Source organism: Macaca fascicularis, chromosome 3, assembly GCF_037993035.2.
Source record: "Macaca fascicularis isolate 582-1 chromosome 3, T2T-MFA8v1.1".
NCBI classification, from domain to species: domain Eukaryota; kingdom Metazoa; phylum Chordata; class Mammalia; order Primates; family Cercopithecidae; genus Macaca; species Macaca fascicularis.
In genome coordinates, this window is record NC_088377.1 from 74,498,539 (window position 1) to 74,514,863 (window position 16,325).

A 16,325-nucleotide genomic window follows, 5' to 3' on the forward strand; every position below is an offset into this window, starting at 1 on the left:
ATACAAGATGAAATAGTTTTTCCAGATCATGGAGGAGTGTGTTGACTCGGGAATTGTTATGGGATTGCTAAGCATGGTGGAGGACTCACTTTTGTGGTCATTAATTTTAAAAATGAGACCAACTAGCAAGATTGGTTTTGTTTACTCTTTCTATATTCAGCTTTTCAGGGGCAAGAGTGGATGGAGTATGAAGAGCTAGATTTTCATCAGGCTTGGTGTTTTACTGGACAATTGTGACAAAAGAAAGGAGAGCAAAAAGGTGGAATACTTGGGCCTAAAAGTTGAGAGTGCATGCAAGAGAGTGTCTCTGGAGATGAGCCAGAGAACACAAGGAGGGTGGTCTGTGTGTGAGGATCAATGGATTGGATGTCTGGGTGGAGTAGAAGGACTCTTGGAGGGTTGGTTTTAGAAAGAATGAGGCAAAAAGGTGGAATGTGGTGGTCAGACCCAGATTTTAGAGAATTACAGTGAGTGACAATGGCATCTTGGCTATCCCTGAGGCTGCAAGTTGCATAGGTGGGTCAAAAGCAACCATCAGAGACGAGAAAACCAAGGAACTGTAAGGTCAAATGATTAGAGGGATCATTTGCGAAGTTGCAGAAACAACCAAAAAATGCAATGGGACTATTGGTGGAGAGGAAGGTGTCAATCCAGAAACTAAACTCTTCCAAGAGCGAAGAAGAAGGGAAGCCTGCAGAGCTGTAGATGGTCACAACAACAGTGTGGTCTTATAGAATAAGCTCCCCCAAAGATGGAGACTTTATGGAGAGGCTGAAAGGAGTAACCTAGAAGCAGTGATCATGATTGTGTACAGCTGGGCGCGGTGGCGCACGCCTGTAATCCTAGCACTTTGAAAGGCCAAAGTGGGCATATCATTTGAGGTCAAGAGTTCGAGACGAGCCTGGCCAACATGGTGAAACCACATCTCTACTAAAAGTACAAAAATTAGCTGGGCATGGTGGCATGTGCCTATAATCCCAGCTATCCAGGAGGCTGAGGCAGGAGAATCACTGGGACCTGGGAGGCAGAGGCTGCAGTGAGCTGAGATCACGGCACTGCATTCCAGCCTGGGTGACGGAGCAAGACTCCATCTCAAAATAATAATAATAATAATAATTTGGTAGGATGTTGGGTGGGGAGAAAGCATTGTTGTTTGATAGGGTTGCACAGGCACCTCTCAGGGGACGGTTTAAATTTAGTAAGATCAAGAGGCTAAGAAAAACATTGGCGGACAGCTTTAACACGAAGGGGTTTTGGCTGATGCCACACTGTTTCAGAGAAAACAGTGGAAGGATTTGGAAGGTCAGGGGAATGTAGGGGTTTGCATCACATAAAGAGATGAGACGCCGGGTGTGGTGGTTCATGCCTATAATCTCAGCACTTTGGGAGGCTGAGGTGAGTGGATCACAAGGTCAGGAGATTGAGGCCATCCTTGTTAACACGGTGAAACCCTGTCTCTGCTAAAAATACAAAAAATTAGCCAGGCTTGGTGGCACGTGCCTATAATCCCAGCTACTTGGGAGGCCGAGGCAGGAGAATTGCTTGAACCCAGGAGGCGCAGGTTGCAGTGAGCTGAGATTACGCCATAGCACTCCAGGCTGTGCAAGAGAGCGAGATTCCGTCTAAAAAAAAAAAAAAAAAAAAAAAAAAGATGAGAGTCTGCTGCTGGTATTGTCATGGATATCTTCAGTTCTCCTAGTGGCATAAGTAAACAGAGAAGAAAGACATGATAACACGGATTCTGATGATATTGGTATCTTAGGAATAAAGAATTGATTCTAATATAGCCTCATTGTTGAGATTAGTTGTATAGTCACATTGTGGGGTTAAGACCACAGTAAGGGCATAGGAGTATGGGCATGGTGGCTTATGCCTGCAACCTCAGCATTTTGGGAGACTGAGGCAGGAAGATCCCTTGATTTCAGGAGTTTGAGACCAGCCTGGCCAACATGGTAAAACCGTGTCTCTAATAAAAGTACAAAAATTAGCCAGGTGTGGTGGTACACTTCTGTAATCCCAGCTACTCGGGAGGCTGAGGAACGAGAATTGCTTGAACCCAGGAGGTGGAGGTTGCAGTGAGCCAAGATCCAAGACTCTGCAGCACTGAAAACCAGCAGCCCCTCCTCTCTTCTGCATCTCGGGGCAGATTCAGGGTGCCCTGGTCTAAACAGTTCCCCCTGTGCATTTCCTCTGTAGCACTTTCCATAGTGTGTCCTTAAATCTTCAGCTAATTATTTTCTCTTCTGTCTCTTCCATAGCAAAGTCAACTCCAAGACAACAGGAACCATATTTACTCTTTAATCATTGTATGGTCACTAAATATTTGCTGAACAAGTGAACAAAAAACCTGGTGGTGGGGAAATTAGACTAACTCTTAATGTCATCAGGAGGTGCAGGTAAGTTGAAGGAATAGAATGGACCTAAGAAGAGGGCTGGGTGGTGGCTCATGCCTGTAATTCCAGCACTTTGGGAGGCCGAGGTGGGTGGATGACGAGGTCAGGAGATGGAGACCATCCTGACTCACACGGTGAAACCCCTTCTCTACTAAAAAATACAAAAAATTAGCCAGGTGTGGTGGTGGGCACCTGTAGTCCCAACTACTCAGGAGGCTGAGGCAGGAGAATGGCATGAACCCGGGAGGAGGAGCTTGCAGTGAACAGAGATCGCACCACTGCACTCCCGCCTGGGCGACAGAGCAGGATTCCATCTAAAAAAAGAAAAGAATGGACCTAAGAATAATTTGCTAATCATTACACTGGTATAGTCACAGGACTATCTGCCTCCTAGGGAAGGAGCTCTCACTTTGCCACAGTTTTAAACCAGAGCTGTGTGTTCAGGCTGCTGGTCATGTGATTTCCTGCATCAAGCCAAAAGTCGGGTAAGATGAATCATCAAAGGCCTTGACAGTTCTAGAATTCAATGAAATGAAAGCATTCACATATCACTTGTGAGTGGTGTCATATCTTTGTTCTTCATGAAAAAAGTCCAATGAAATACTCATTCCCTGGTGTTACTCACAAGAGCTTGAATTCAATCATTCACCCACCACACATCCATTCATCCATCCTCCTTCATCCATCCATCCACGATCCATCTATTCATCCATCCTCCTTCAACCATCCATCCACCACTCATCTATTCATCTATCCTCCTTCATTCATTCATACTCCTTTATCCATCTATCTCTCCATTCATCTGTCCATCTATCCATCCATTAAACTATCCATCCATTCATTCATCTATTCATCCATCCATCCATTCATCCATCCAACCATCATCAAACAACATTAATACGTCACTCCTCAAAGCCATGCCAGGTCCTATGGAACCACAGATAAAACATATGTGGTCTTAGCCGGGCGCGGTGGCTCAAGCCTGTAATCCCAGCACTTTGGGAGGCTGAGACGGGCGGATCACAAGGTCAGGAGATCAAGACCATCCTGGCTAACACGGTGAAACCCCGTCTCTACTAAAAAATACAAAAAGCTAGCCGGGCGAGGTGGCGGGCGCCTGTAGTCCCAGCTACTCGGGAGGCTGAGGCAGGAGAATGGCGGGAACCCGGGAGGCGGAGCTTGCAGTGAGCTGAGATCCGGCCACTGCACTCCAGCCCGGGTGACAGAGCGAGACTCCGTCTCAAAAAAAAAAAAAAAAAAAAAAAAAAATATGTGGTCTTTGAAGAATCTTCATATTAATGGGGGAGAAATACATGCTAATAGAAATAATAACAATAATATCCAATACCTATATAGTACTTTCTATATGACAGGCACTGTTCCAAGAGTTCTACAAATATTAATTCATCTGTCTCCAGAAGAATCCTAAGAGGTAGGTACTATTATTGTTGTCAATTCATATGTGAGAAAAGTGTGCTTAGAATTTGCACTCAATTTAGAATTTGGGGTGCTATAAAAACAGCCCTGGTTTAGCCTACACCATGTGGATGTGAAACAAATGCTTTTAAGAATGAACTTGCTGGGCCGGGCGCGGTGGCTCAAGCCTGTAATCCCAGCACTTTGGGAGGCCGAGGCGGGCGGATCACAAGGTCAGGAGATCGAGACCACAGTGAAACCCCGTCTCTACTAAAAATACAAAAAATTAGCCGGGCGCGGTGGCGGGCGCCTGTAGTCCCAGCTACTCAGGAGGCTGAGGCAGGAGAATGGCGGGAACCCGGGAGGCGGAGCTTGCAGTGAGCCGAGATCGCGCCACTGCACTCCAGCCTGGGCGACAGCGTGAGACTCCGTCTCAAAAAAAAAAAAAAAAAAAGAATGAACTTGCTGCTGTGGTGGAAGTGGCTGTTTTGAGTGACAATATCCTTTCCAGCCATCATTGTAGAGAGGAAAGAATATTGTTCTAAAATTCAAGAATCTGGATATTAGTCTGGTTCTGCGGTTAGCTGTGTGGCTTTGAACAACTTGCTTTGCTCCTCTGGGCCTCCCTTTCCTCCTCTGTAAAAGGATCCTAGATCTGTGTGTGAGGAAGGGCAAGGGTGGTAATGACTGGATTCAGCAGAATCCCCGCATACGGTTGTATAAGGTGCACACTGCACAATCCAGGGGCCGCCACGTACATAGGCTAAATGTGAATGGAGCCACCTGGAATTGTTCTACATGGTGACCTGTCTCTCAGGTGCCTTCTGCCTCTAATGATTTTGCGATTCACTGATGGTTTTCTTTTATCCAGATATGAAACACCATTCTTTGTTCGAAGAATGGAACCACATTTACCTCCCCAATATTTTCTAGCCTATCTGGTTTTGAGTACAACTTAATTGCACCCAGAACTGTCCATGTAAAAAACAATCTTCTCCAAACTCCTCTAGCATCTCCATTTGCTTTCAGCTTTTCCCTATAGAACCCTCCCTGCTGTGTTGATGTCTGTGCATAGGCAGGCAAATCTGAAATTCTGTGTCTTCACAGATGGATAATTTCAAGACAGGTCCAAAGTAGATTGCAGAGGAATGGGGAAGAAATCTACAAGGAAGCCATGTAAGCAGCCTTAAGCAAGAGAAAAGTAGGTGATTCTGATAATGCTACAAGTTCCAGGAACCCAAAAAAAATCAGAATGATTAAAAGTATATATTTTAGGCCGGGTGCGGTGGCTCAAGCCTGTAATCCCAGCACTTTGGGAGGCCGAGACGGGCGGATCACGAGGTCAGGAGATGGAGACCATCCTGGCTAACACGGTGAAACCCCGTCTCTACTAAAAAATACAAAAAACTAGCCGGGTGAGGTGGCGGGCGCCTGTAGTCCCAGCTACTCAGGAGGCTGAGGCAGGAGAATGGCGTAAACCTGGGAGGCGGAGCTTGCAGTGAGCTGAGATCCGGCCACTGCACCCCAGCCTGGGCGGCAGAGCAAGACTCCGTCTCAAAAAAAAAAAAAAAAAAGTATATATGTAATCAAATTAAGTTTTTCCTATTATAAAAGTCTGATATGCTCATTATAAAAATAAAAGTTTTAACATAGTGTATTTTACCTCCTTTTGACTTTTCCATTCTTCTTTAATTTTTTTTTTTTTTTTTTTTGAGATGGAGTCTCACTCTGTTGCCCAGGCTGGAGTGCAGTGGCACAATCTTGGCTCGCTGCAACCTCCACCTCCTGGGTTCAAGCAATTCTCCTGCCTCAGCCTCCTGAGTAGCTGGGACTGCAGGTGCCCGCCACCACGTCCAGCTAATTTTTGTATTTTTAGTACAGACATTCACCATTTTGGCCAGGCTGGTCTTGAACTCCTGACCTTGTGATCCTCCCACCTTGGCCTCCCAAAGTGCTGGGATTACAGGTGTGAGCCACCATGTCCGGCATTTGTTTTTTTAATTTTATTTATTTATTTTTTTGAGACAAAGTCTTAGTCTGTTGCCCAGGCTGGAGTGCAGTGGCCTGATCTCCGCTCACTGCAACCTCCACCCCCCGGGTTCAAGCTATTCTCTTGCCTCAGCCTCTGGAGTAGCTGGGATTACAGGTGCCTGCCACTGTACCTGGCAAATTTTTGTATTTTTAGTAGAGACAAGGTTTCACCATCTTGGCCAGGCTGGTCTGGAACTCCTGACCTCGTGATCCACCCGCCTCAGCCTCCCAAAGTGCTGGCATTACAGGCTTGAGCCACCACGCCCAGCCTCTTCCTTTAATTTTATGTTTTTGTTGTTGTTGTTGTTGTTTTTGAGATGGAGTTTTGCTCTTGTTGCCTAGGCTGGAGTGCAATGGCAAAATCTCAGCTCACTGCAACAACCTCCGCCTCCCAGGTTCTAGCTATTCTCCTGTCTCAGCCTCCCAAGTAGCTGGGATTACAGGCACCTGCCACCACGCCCCAGCTAATTTTTGTATTTTTAGTAGAGACAGGGTTTCAACATTTTGGCCAAGGTAGTCTTGAACTCTTGACCTCAGGTGATTCACCTGCCTCAGCCTCCCAACGTGCTGGGATTACAGGAGTGAGCCACCGTGCCCCAGCCTAATTTTACATTTTATACCCTTTTTATTTTGCTTCATTTGAATCCATTTAATGTAAGTATAATCATGCTGTAGGTAAATTTCACGAATATTTTAGCGTTTCAAGCTTACGGCTATTTTACAAACAATTTATCTCATACTATCACAACCACTTTTTAAACATAATGTTTAGTTAAGTTTTTTTTGGCCAGGCGCGGTGGCTCATGTCTGTAATCCCAGAACTTTGGGAGGCCAACGTGGGCGGATCGCAAGGTCAGGAGATCCAGATCAGCCTGGCTAATACGGTGAAACCCCGTCTCTATTGAAAATACAAAACATTAGCCGGGCATGGAGGCGGGCGCCTGTAGTCCCAGCTACTGGGGAGACTGAGGCAGGAGAATCACTTGAACCCGGGAGGCGGAGGTTGCAGTGAGCCAAGATGGCGCTATTGCACTCCAGTCTGGGCACAGAACAAGACTCCCTCTCAAAAAAAAGAAAAAAATAAAAGTTTTGTTTTTTGTTTTTTGGGAATTTTTTAGATTTCACTACGTAAAATGTATGTGTATATATATATTTTACAAAGTGTAACACTGGAGCCTAAAACCACTCTCTTTTGTAGAATACATATTGGCATCGAAACAGTTTAAAACAATGAAATGGCTATCTACGAAAGGCTAATTTTGATTGTTGTATTCCCCCCATACTTCATGTGTCTTCACACATAAAGAAAATTTTCAAACATTTTATATTCAGTAATTTTTTAAAAAGTGCACTGTTTTCTACTGCTATGGTCTTTACAAAGGACTTGACTTAAAATTTCAAATAAAAAAGAATTAAGGTTCTAAGATAACTCTGTGTCTTTCAAGGGCATCTTTATACAGAACAATTTGGACCAGCATGCAGGCAACTTCTTTTGTTGCTACATACCTGTATTAGGAAAATTACACCCATTTTACAGAAAAATCCCCAAACATATACTGCAATAAGCTCAAAACAATGTGAAAAAGACCAGTGTGAATGGCACACTAAAATCGCTTTTTTTTTTTTTTTTTTTTTTTGAGACGGAGTCTCACGCTGTTGCCCAGGCTGGAGTGCAGTGGCGCGATCTCGGCTCACTGCAAGCTCCGCCTCCCGGGTTCACGCCATTCTCCTGCCTCAGCCTCCCGAGTAGCTGGGACTACAGGCGCCCGCCACCGCGCCCGGCTAATTTTTTGTATTTTTAGTAGAGACGGGGTTTCACTGTGGTCTCGATCTCCTGACCTTGTGATCCGCCCGCCTCGGCCTCCCAAAGTGCTGGGATTACAGGCTTGAGCCACCGTGCCCGGCCTTTTTTTTTTGAGACGGAATCTCGCTCTGTCACCCAGGCAGGAGTGCAATGGCGTGATCTCGGCTCACTGCAAGCTCCGCCTCCCGAGTTCACACCATTCTCCTGCCTCAGCCTCCTGAGTAGCTGGGACTACAGGCACCCGCCACCACACCTGGCTAATTTTTTGTATTTTCGGTAGAGATGGGGTTTCACCGTGTTAGCCAGGATGGTCTCCATCTCCTGACCTCGTGATCCGCCCGCTTCGGCCTCCCAAAATGCTGGGATTACAAGCGTGAGCCACCATGCCCAGCCAAAATCACTTCTTTATAAACTAACTGGAATTCCTCATCTTAGTAAGCACAGGGAAATCCAGTCCTTAGGGCTTTGCTCTCTGGAAGAACACCTTTAAGTAATTTTTTTTTTTTTTTTTTTGAGACAGAGTCTTGCTCTGTCGCCCAGGCTGGAGTGCAGTGGCGCGATCTCGGCTCACTGCCAGCTCCGCCTCCCGGGTTCACGTCATTCTCCCGCCTCGGCCTCCTGCGTAGCTGGGACTACAGGCGCCTGCCACCACGCCCGGCTAATTTTTTTTTTTGTATTTTTAATAGAGACGGGGTTTCACCGTGGTCTCGATCTCCTGACCTCGTGATCCACCCACCTCGGCCTCCCAAAGTGCTGGGATTACAAGCGTGAGCCACCGCGCCCAGCCAAGTAATTTTTTAAAACTTTAGCATCAGGCTGCTGAAGTGCTTGACAAAACTCTTGAATTATTTCTGGAGCTACTGGCAAGGAGGGAAGGTATGCTTGTTGAAGATACTGAACACATTCTGGGCCCCGTTTGAGATGAATTGTTTTCAGTGTCACTGCACACTCAGATAAAGACAATACTGTTTGTGTATCTGCCAGGTCAAAGGTCTGTTTTAAAGGTGCCAGGAAACATGTGGGGACAATGTGCTTATAAACAAAATCAACAAATCCCACTGGTCCATCTTTACCTCTCCAGGGTTCTACCAACTTTGAGTGGATGATAAAACATGTTTTCTGTGCAATTGGATCTGGATATTCAAGTGCTCCTTGGGTAACAGTAACCAGCACTCTTTCTACATTTTCTGCATCTTGATTTGCTATAGCTTCGCTCATCCCACTGCCTGTGACTGTTCGCAGGAAAACAAAGTAACTCCTTCGCAACATATGCTTCTCTAAAGCAGCAGACTAGTCATTTTCTTCCGCTGGCCGGAGCAGCACTTCAAACCTTGCATGAAGCAGGGGCATGAATATCTGTGGTAAAAACGGGGATACCTGTGTCTTCAATTTGGCCGTAATCTGGGTGGTAAGAGGAATGAACTCCTGGAGGTCTTTTGCTTCACAATCTTTGAGCATATGTTCTGAAGCAGATGGGATGAAGGGAAGAACTTCTTCCTCCAGGCAAATAATCATTCGATGCTTCATGGATTTTGATGCTCTGTTCTTTGGTCCATACACATTTGGGATCAGTAAGTCTTCCTTGAGAATTGGTTTACCGTATATAATAATGATATGTCTCTCTTTGTAGTAATTTCCTTTGCTATGAGTCTACTTTAACAGATAGTATTATAGCCACCCTTGATTTTCTTTTATTATTTCCTGTATATTTCCATCCTTTTACTTTTGACCTACCTATGTCTGGATTTGATGTGAGTTTCTTGTAAACATCATACAGTTGTATCACAATGTTTTTATCTACCCTACCAATGTCTACATTTTGTTGATATGTTAAGGCCACTTTCAGTGAAAGTAATTATTGACTCATTAGTGCTTAAATATATCTTTTTTTCCTGATTGTTCCCTCTGTTTTTCTTTTCTTGTCTTGCTTTCCTGAGGACCACTTGAATGTTTTTTAAATATTCCATCTCAGTTAATTTGTAATGTTTTTGACTGTATTTCTTTGTATAGTGTTTTTGTTTATTTGTTTGTTTTGATGGAGTCTCACTCTGTTGCCAGGCTGGAGTGTAGTGGTGCAAGCTCAGCTCACTGCAACCTCTGACTCCCTGGTTCAAGCGATTCTCCTGCCTCAGCCTCCTGAGTAGCTGGGATTATAGGCACACACCACCACGTCTAGCTCATTTTTGTATTTACAGTAGAGATAGGGTTTCACTATGTTGGCGAGGATGGTCTCCATCTCCTGACCTCATGTTCCACTCACTTCGGCCTCCCAAAGTGCTGGGATATAAGTGAGCCACGGCACTTATCTGTGTATAGTATTTTAAGTGGTTGCTATGGAAATTAAAATATATATAATGTGACTTATCATGCTCTAAGGGTACCAGAATTTCACTAATTTAAGTGAAGGATGAAAATCTTACTTTCAGTTGGGTCCCTTTACCTTCTCTACCTTTTAACATGTCAGTCCTGAGTATCAGATGGTTTCATGATTTTTGTTGCAATCATCAAATATAATTTACAAAGCTCATGAGGAAAACAATAGTCTATTGTATGTACCCAGATTTGCTCTTTCCATTGTTCTTTTTTCCATCCTGATGTTCTAAGATTTCTTCTTTTATCATTTTCTTTAGTATGAAGAACTTCTTTTAGCCAGTTCTTTAAGTCAGGGACTATTTTAAAAAGTTTTTTTTACTATGAGAATGTTATTTCTCCTTCCTTGCCAAAGGATACTTTTGCGGGATATAGAATTTTTGACTGTTACTTCTATTCTTTCAGCACTCAAAAAATATTCTGCCACTTTTTTCTGGCCTCCAGGGGTTCTGATGTGAAATTCAATTATTGTAGTTGGTATTCCCTTATAGGTAATGTGTTGTTTCTATCAGGCTTTTTTCAACTTCTTTAGTTTGCAGAAGATTAATTATGATGTGTCTTGGCATGATTTTGTGTGTGTGTGTATTTATGCTGTTTAGGGTTCTCTCAGTTCCATGAATCTATAAGTTTTTCTTTGTGCCAAATTTTGAGAGTTTTTATTCATTGTTTTTGCAAATTGTTCTTTAGTCTCACTGTGTTTTCCCTCTCTTTCTAAGACTCTGATGGTATGAATAACAAATCTTGTGTTAGTGTTCCGTAGGTCTCTGAGGCCCTGGCTCTTTTCATTTTTTTTAGTCTGTTTTCTGTATATTGTTCAAACTGAACAAATTTCATTCGCTTATCCTTAAACCCAATGATTCTATGCTTCATCCAACTTTCTATGGTTTATCAACTCCTCTATTGAGCCTACTGAGCAAATTATTTTCTGTTGTATTTTTAAGTTCTGTAATTTCCGTTTGATTCTGATATGGTTTGACTGTGTCCCCACTTAAATCTCATCTTGAATTGTAGCTCCCATAATCCCCATGTGTCATGGGAGCGACCCAGTGGGAAGAAATTGAATCATGGGGGCAGGTTTTTCCCATGCTGTTCTTGTGACAGTAAATAAGTCTCACGAGATCTCATGGTTTTATAAAGGGCAGTTCCCCTGCACGCTCTCTCTTGCCTGCTGCCATGTAAGACGTGCCTTTCTCCTCCTTGCCTTCCAACATGATTGTGAGGTCCCCCCAAGCCATGCGGAACTGTGAGTCCATCAAACCTCTTTCCTTTATAAATTACCCAGTCTCAGGTATTTCTTCATAGCAGTATCAAAATGAACTAATACAGATTCCTTTTCATAACTTCCATTTCTTTGCTGAGAATTTATATTTCTTCATTTGTTTCAAGAAAATTTGTCACTGGTAACTGAAGCTTTTTTATGACAACAGCTACAGAATCCTTATCAGATAATTGAAACATTGGATTCATATCACTATTGTTATCAGTTGACTGTATTTTTGTATTTTTAGTAGAGACAGGTTTTCACTATGTTGGCCAGGCTGGTCTTGAACTCCTGACCTCAGGTAAGCCACCTGCCTCAGCCTCCCAAAGTGCTTGGACTACAGGTATGAGCCACTGCACCTGGCCAGCACTGACAATCATTTTCTTTCTTTCTTTCTTTTTTTTTTTTTGAGACAGAGTCCCGCTCTGTTGCCCAGGCTGGAGTGCAGTGACATGATCTCATCTCAGCTCACTGTAGCCTCTGCTTCCCGGGTTTGAGAAATTCTCCTGCTTCAGCCTCCCAAGTAGCTGGCACTACAGACGTGCTCCACCATACTTGGCTAATTTTTTTTGTATTTTTAGTAGAGATGGGGTTTCACCATGTTGGCCAAGCTGGTCTTGATCTCCTGACCTCATGATCTGCCTACCTTGGCCTCCCAAAGTGCTGGCATTACAGGAATGAGCCATTGCGCCCGGCCAGCACTGACAATCTTCATGAATATGTCCTCTGATTCTCCATTGGGACTGGCAGGTATAGGAAATTGGGCTCTAATTTGAAGAAGTTAATACCTAACAATTTAGGAAAAATGTTTTAACTTGTTCAATAGAGCTTATCTGAGCTCTGAATTGGGGTCTAGGACCTAGGTCCTATTCTTAGTCATGTTGTGTTTTTTTTGTCTTCTTTTTTTTTTTTTTTTTCTCTTTTTTGGCTTTGCCTCTCAAGTGAGGACATCTCCTTCTGAAACTCACCATTGAAGCAGCGTTGTTGTCTGGAGTAAATACCTGCGGTTTTGTCGTCTTGCACCAAGAAATTTAGGACATGGACACACACGAGGAGTTTAGGAGCAGAGGTTTTATAGGAAGAGGAGGCCGGGCATGGTGGCTCATGCCTGTAATGCCAGCACTTTGGGAGACCAAGGCAGGCAGATCACAAGGTCAGGAGATCAAGACCATCCTGGCTAACATGGTGAAATCCCATCTCTACTAAAAATACAAAAAAATTAGCCAGGTGTGGTAGCGGGTGCCTGTAATCCCAGCTACTCAGGAGGCTGAGGCCGGAGAATCACTTGAACCTCAGAGGTGGAGGTTGCAGTGAGCCCAGATCGCACCACTGCACTCCAGCCTGGGTGACAGTGAGACTCCATCTCAAAAAAAAAAAAAAAAAGATTTTGATGCTGCTTTTCATTAAAAAGGAAAACCTTATCAAGGACTCCTGAACCCTCATTATCTGCCTAAGTAATTTCTTCTTAACTTCTATATCACCATGATGAGTGATTAGGGCATTGGACAAAATTAGAGCATTCTTAGACCCTAAACACACTATCACTATCACATTATCCTGGTATTGGCTGGGCGCAGTGGCTCATGTCAGTAATCCCAGCACTTTGGGAGGCCAAAGTGGGTGGATCACTTGAGGTCAGGAGATCGGGACCATCCCAGCCTGAACCAACGCGGTGAAACCCATCTCTACCAAAAAATACAAAAATTAGCCAGGCATGGTGGCCCATGCCTGAAATCCCAGCTATTCAGGAAGCTGAGGCACAAGAATTACTTGAACCCAGGAAAGGGAGGTTGCAGTGAGCCGAGATCACGCCACTGCACTCCAGCCTGGGTGACAGAGTGAGACTCTGTCTCCAAAAAAAAAAATTATCTTGGTATTTCAACTCATTAAGAATGGTCAAAGTCTTTACCAATGGTTGAACAAGGTAGTGTAAGTTTAGTTCCTATAGAATATAGCCAAAGGATGACCCTTTTCCCCTTATAATTATGGAAACTTTGTTTTGGAAGAGACTTTTCCAGAAACTGACCTTTACTTCCCTTGAGTAATATTCTGTTCAGGTGATCATTCACCATCTACTTGGATATGGCTAATTGTAGAAAGCTCACTATTTCGTAGAAATTCCCATAACATCTCACTAATCGCTAAATTCTACTTTAAATAGAAAAAGGGTCCATATTCCCATAATTACGAATGTTAGATAATGCCTTCGCTGCACGGAGTCACTTTGCATTTGAACTACTCCCTGCTGTGTAGTAGATGACTTTATTGTGCATAACAGATGCTCAGTAAATATGTGTTTAATCTATAAATTCAATAGTGTTGCATATTGCCCGGAAGTCATGGTGAGTAAGATTTGTATAATTGGCCAGTCATGTCAGGAGTTTTGAAAGATGTATTAAGTCAACATAAGCAAACTCTTTTTTCTTTTAGTTTTCTCAATGTTTAAAAAAAAAACCCTTCCTCCTAGGCATTATAAAAGATGCTGGAACAAAATTAGATTAATAAATGTCCCTTGATGTTGAGGATCCTAAATTCTCAAGGAAAGAGAAGTGATATATACACAGTTAGTTATTTTGACAACATAACTGAGTTATACAGAGCAATGTACCAAGTGTATACACCGCAGGAGAGTGGGAAGCAGAGAAAATTTCAATACATACGCATAGAGCTGACCCAGAACACAGAGGCCGAGGACGTTGATACCAACTCAATGTTCCAATAACTATAGCCACGTGTGCTCACTTTATTGTCACTCTGTTTCTGTCCTCAACCATTGGTCTAAGTTGGCTCAATGGTTAAAACCATGGAGCACCCTGATGGCCAACTCCTTGTTCTCCTTGGTGTGGGTAGATACAGAGCCCAGGGCTATGGTCGGGAAACCTCAACCTTGTACGTTCTGGCCATTAGCAAACATGGGACACCTCCAGTGTTTCAAGCATGAAGCCACAGGGAGAGGTGGGGGGCAAAGGGATGTCATCAACAAAGTCCTTGTCCTCAGAGGACAGAGTCTGGTCCTGAAAACTCACATAGAATTAAACATGTCAGACACAGAGTAATAAAACCAAAGCAGAGACATAATGCCTAAATTTATGTTTTCCCAACTGTCAGTTTATTTATATGAGAAGTATATAGTCGACACTATTTATTACCTCACCTATAGCCAATCCTCACTTTTTTTCCTAATGAAATCTCCATGTTGAGTGCAGGTAGTAGGATCTCATCCTTTGATCTCAGGAAGGAATGTCGCTCATCCACAATGTGGTATGAATCATAATTTGTCTATGCCAGTCATGGTGTGGTAGAGATGCAAGCTGCAACCGAGCTCTTCTACACATCTATTGCTATAGTTGTAGCAGACCTGTGTCCAGCTTGGGACTGCATTTTCCAGCCCTGTTTCCCTAGGGTGACCTGCTGGTGGAACTGGAAACAAAGTAATATGTGCAATTTCTGCCTCATTTACTGAAAAGGAAATTCGGGGGTTTAAACTTCCATACTTTCCATCTTCCCACTGGCAGGAAAGGTGACACTCAGAGTAACTTTTGAGGCCATCAGCCTGAATTCCGGAGCTACTACATGGAGTAAAGCTTCCTGTTACCCTGAAATGCACACCTGGAAACTTCTACTTTATGTATGTATTTATTTGTTTGTTTGTTTGTTTGTTTGTTTTTGAGATGGAGTTTCGCTCTTGTTGCCCAGGCTGGAGTGCACTGGTGCAATCTCAGCTCACTGCAACCTCTGCCTCCCAGATTAAAGCAGTTGTCCTGCCTCAGCCTCCCAAGTAGCTGGGATTACAGGTGTCTATCACCAAGCCTGGCTAATTTTTTGTATTTTTAGTAGAGACGGGGTTTCACCATGTTGGCCAGGCTGGTCTCAAACTCCTGACCTCAGGTGATCTACCCACTTCGGCCTCCCAAAGTGTTGATATTACAGGTGTGAGCCATCACACCAGGCTGAAATCACCTGAGGTCAGGAGTTTTAGACGAGTCTGGCCAACAGCAACAAGAGTGAAACTCCATCAGGAGGAGGAGGAGGAGGAGGAGGAGGAGGAAATAATTTATATGTATTTATTAATAAAACCTTTAGATTATTTAGGTTACTTTATGTTGGAGTCCTTTTGATAGCAGCTTGACACAACCAACAAGTATACATGGAACTTCTCTTTGCTAGTGATATGATTTAGCTCTGTGTCTCCACCCGAATCTCATCTTGAATTGTAATCCCCATGTGTAGAAGGGGGGATCTGGTGGGAGGTGATTGGATCATGGAGGTGGTTTCCCCCATCCTATTCTTGTGACAGTGAGTGAGTTCTCACAAGATCTGATGGTTTAAAAGTGGCACTTCCCCTTTCACTCTCTCTTTCTCCTGCCACCATGTAAGATGTGCATTGTTTCCCCTTCACTTTCCACCATGACTGTAAGTGTCTTGAGGCCTCCCCAGCCATGCAGAACTGTGAGTCAATTAAAACTCTTTCCTTTATAAATTACCCAGTCTCAGGTAGTTCTTTAGAGCAATGCGAAGATGGACTAATACAGCTAGATTCTAACTTTCTAACTTTCCCTTGTCACATGGACATGTGACATGAATCTACCAAATGAAGTCAAAAAGGAAAACTTGAAAATGTTTCCTTCTCTGTCTTTCAAGGAAAAAGTGTGTAAAAGGAACCTGCTGAAGAAAATTCAGTTTTGCTTTAGATACTTTCTTTCAGTTTAAGATTCCTGTGTGTGATGTGGATGACTGGAGCTGCAGCAACTGTCTTGTGACTGTGAGGAAAAACCAAGAGAAAGCAGAGAAGTCCTGGTTGTTCCGGAGGCTAAGGCAGGAGGATTGCTTGAGCCCAAGAGTACAAGTCTGCAATGAGCTATGATTGTACCAATGCACTGTAGCCTGGGCAGTAGAGCAAGACCAAGGAAGGAAGGAAGGAAGGGAAGGAAGGAAAGGAACAGAAGGAAGGGAGGAGGGGAGGAGGGAAGGAGAGGGGGAGGGAGAGAAGGAGAGAGGGAGGGAGGGAGGGAAAGAGAAAGAGAGAGAGAGGGAAGGAGGAAGGAAGAAA

General features: G+C 43.7%; 1 pseudogene; it reads right to left on the bottom strand.

Annotated features, from left to right (window-relative positions):
• Positions 1-8,101: 8,101 nt before the first annotated feature.
• On the bottom strand, positions 8,102-9,171 carry LOC135969957 (exportin-T pseudogene; annotated as a pseudogene).
• Positions 9,172-16,325: the final 7,154 nt, after the last annotated feature.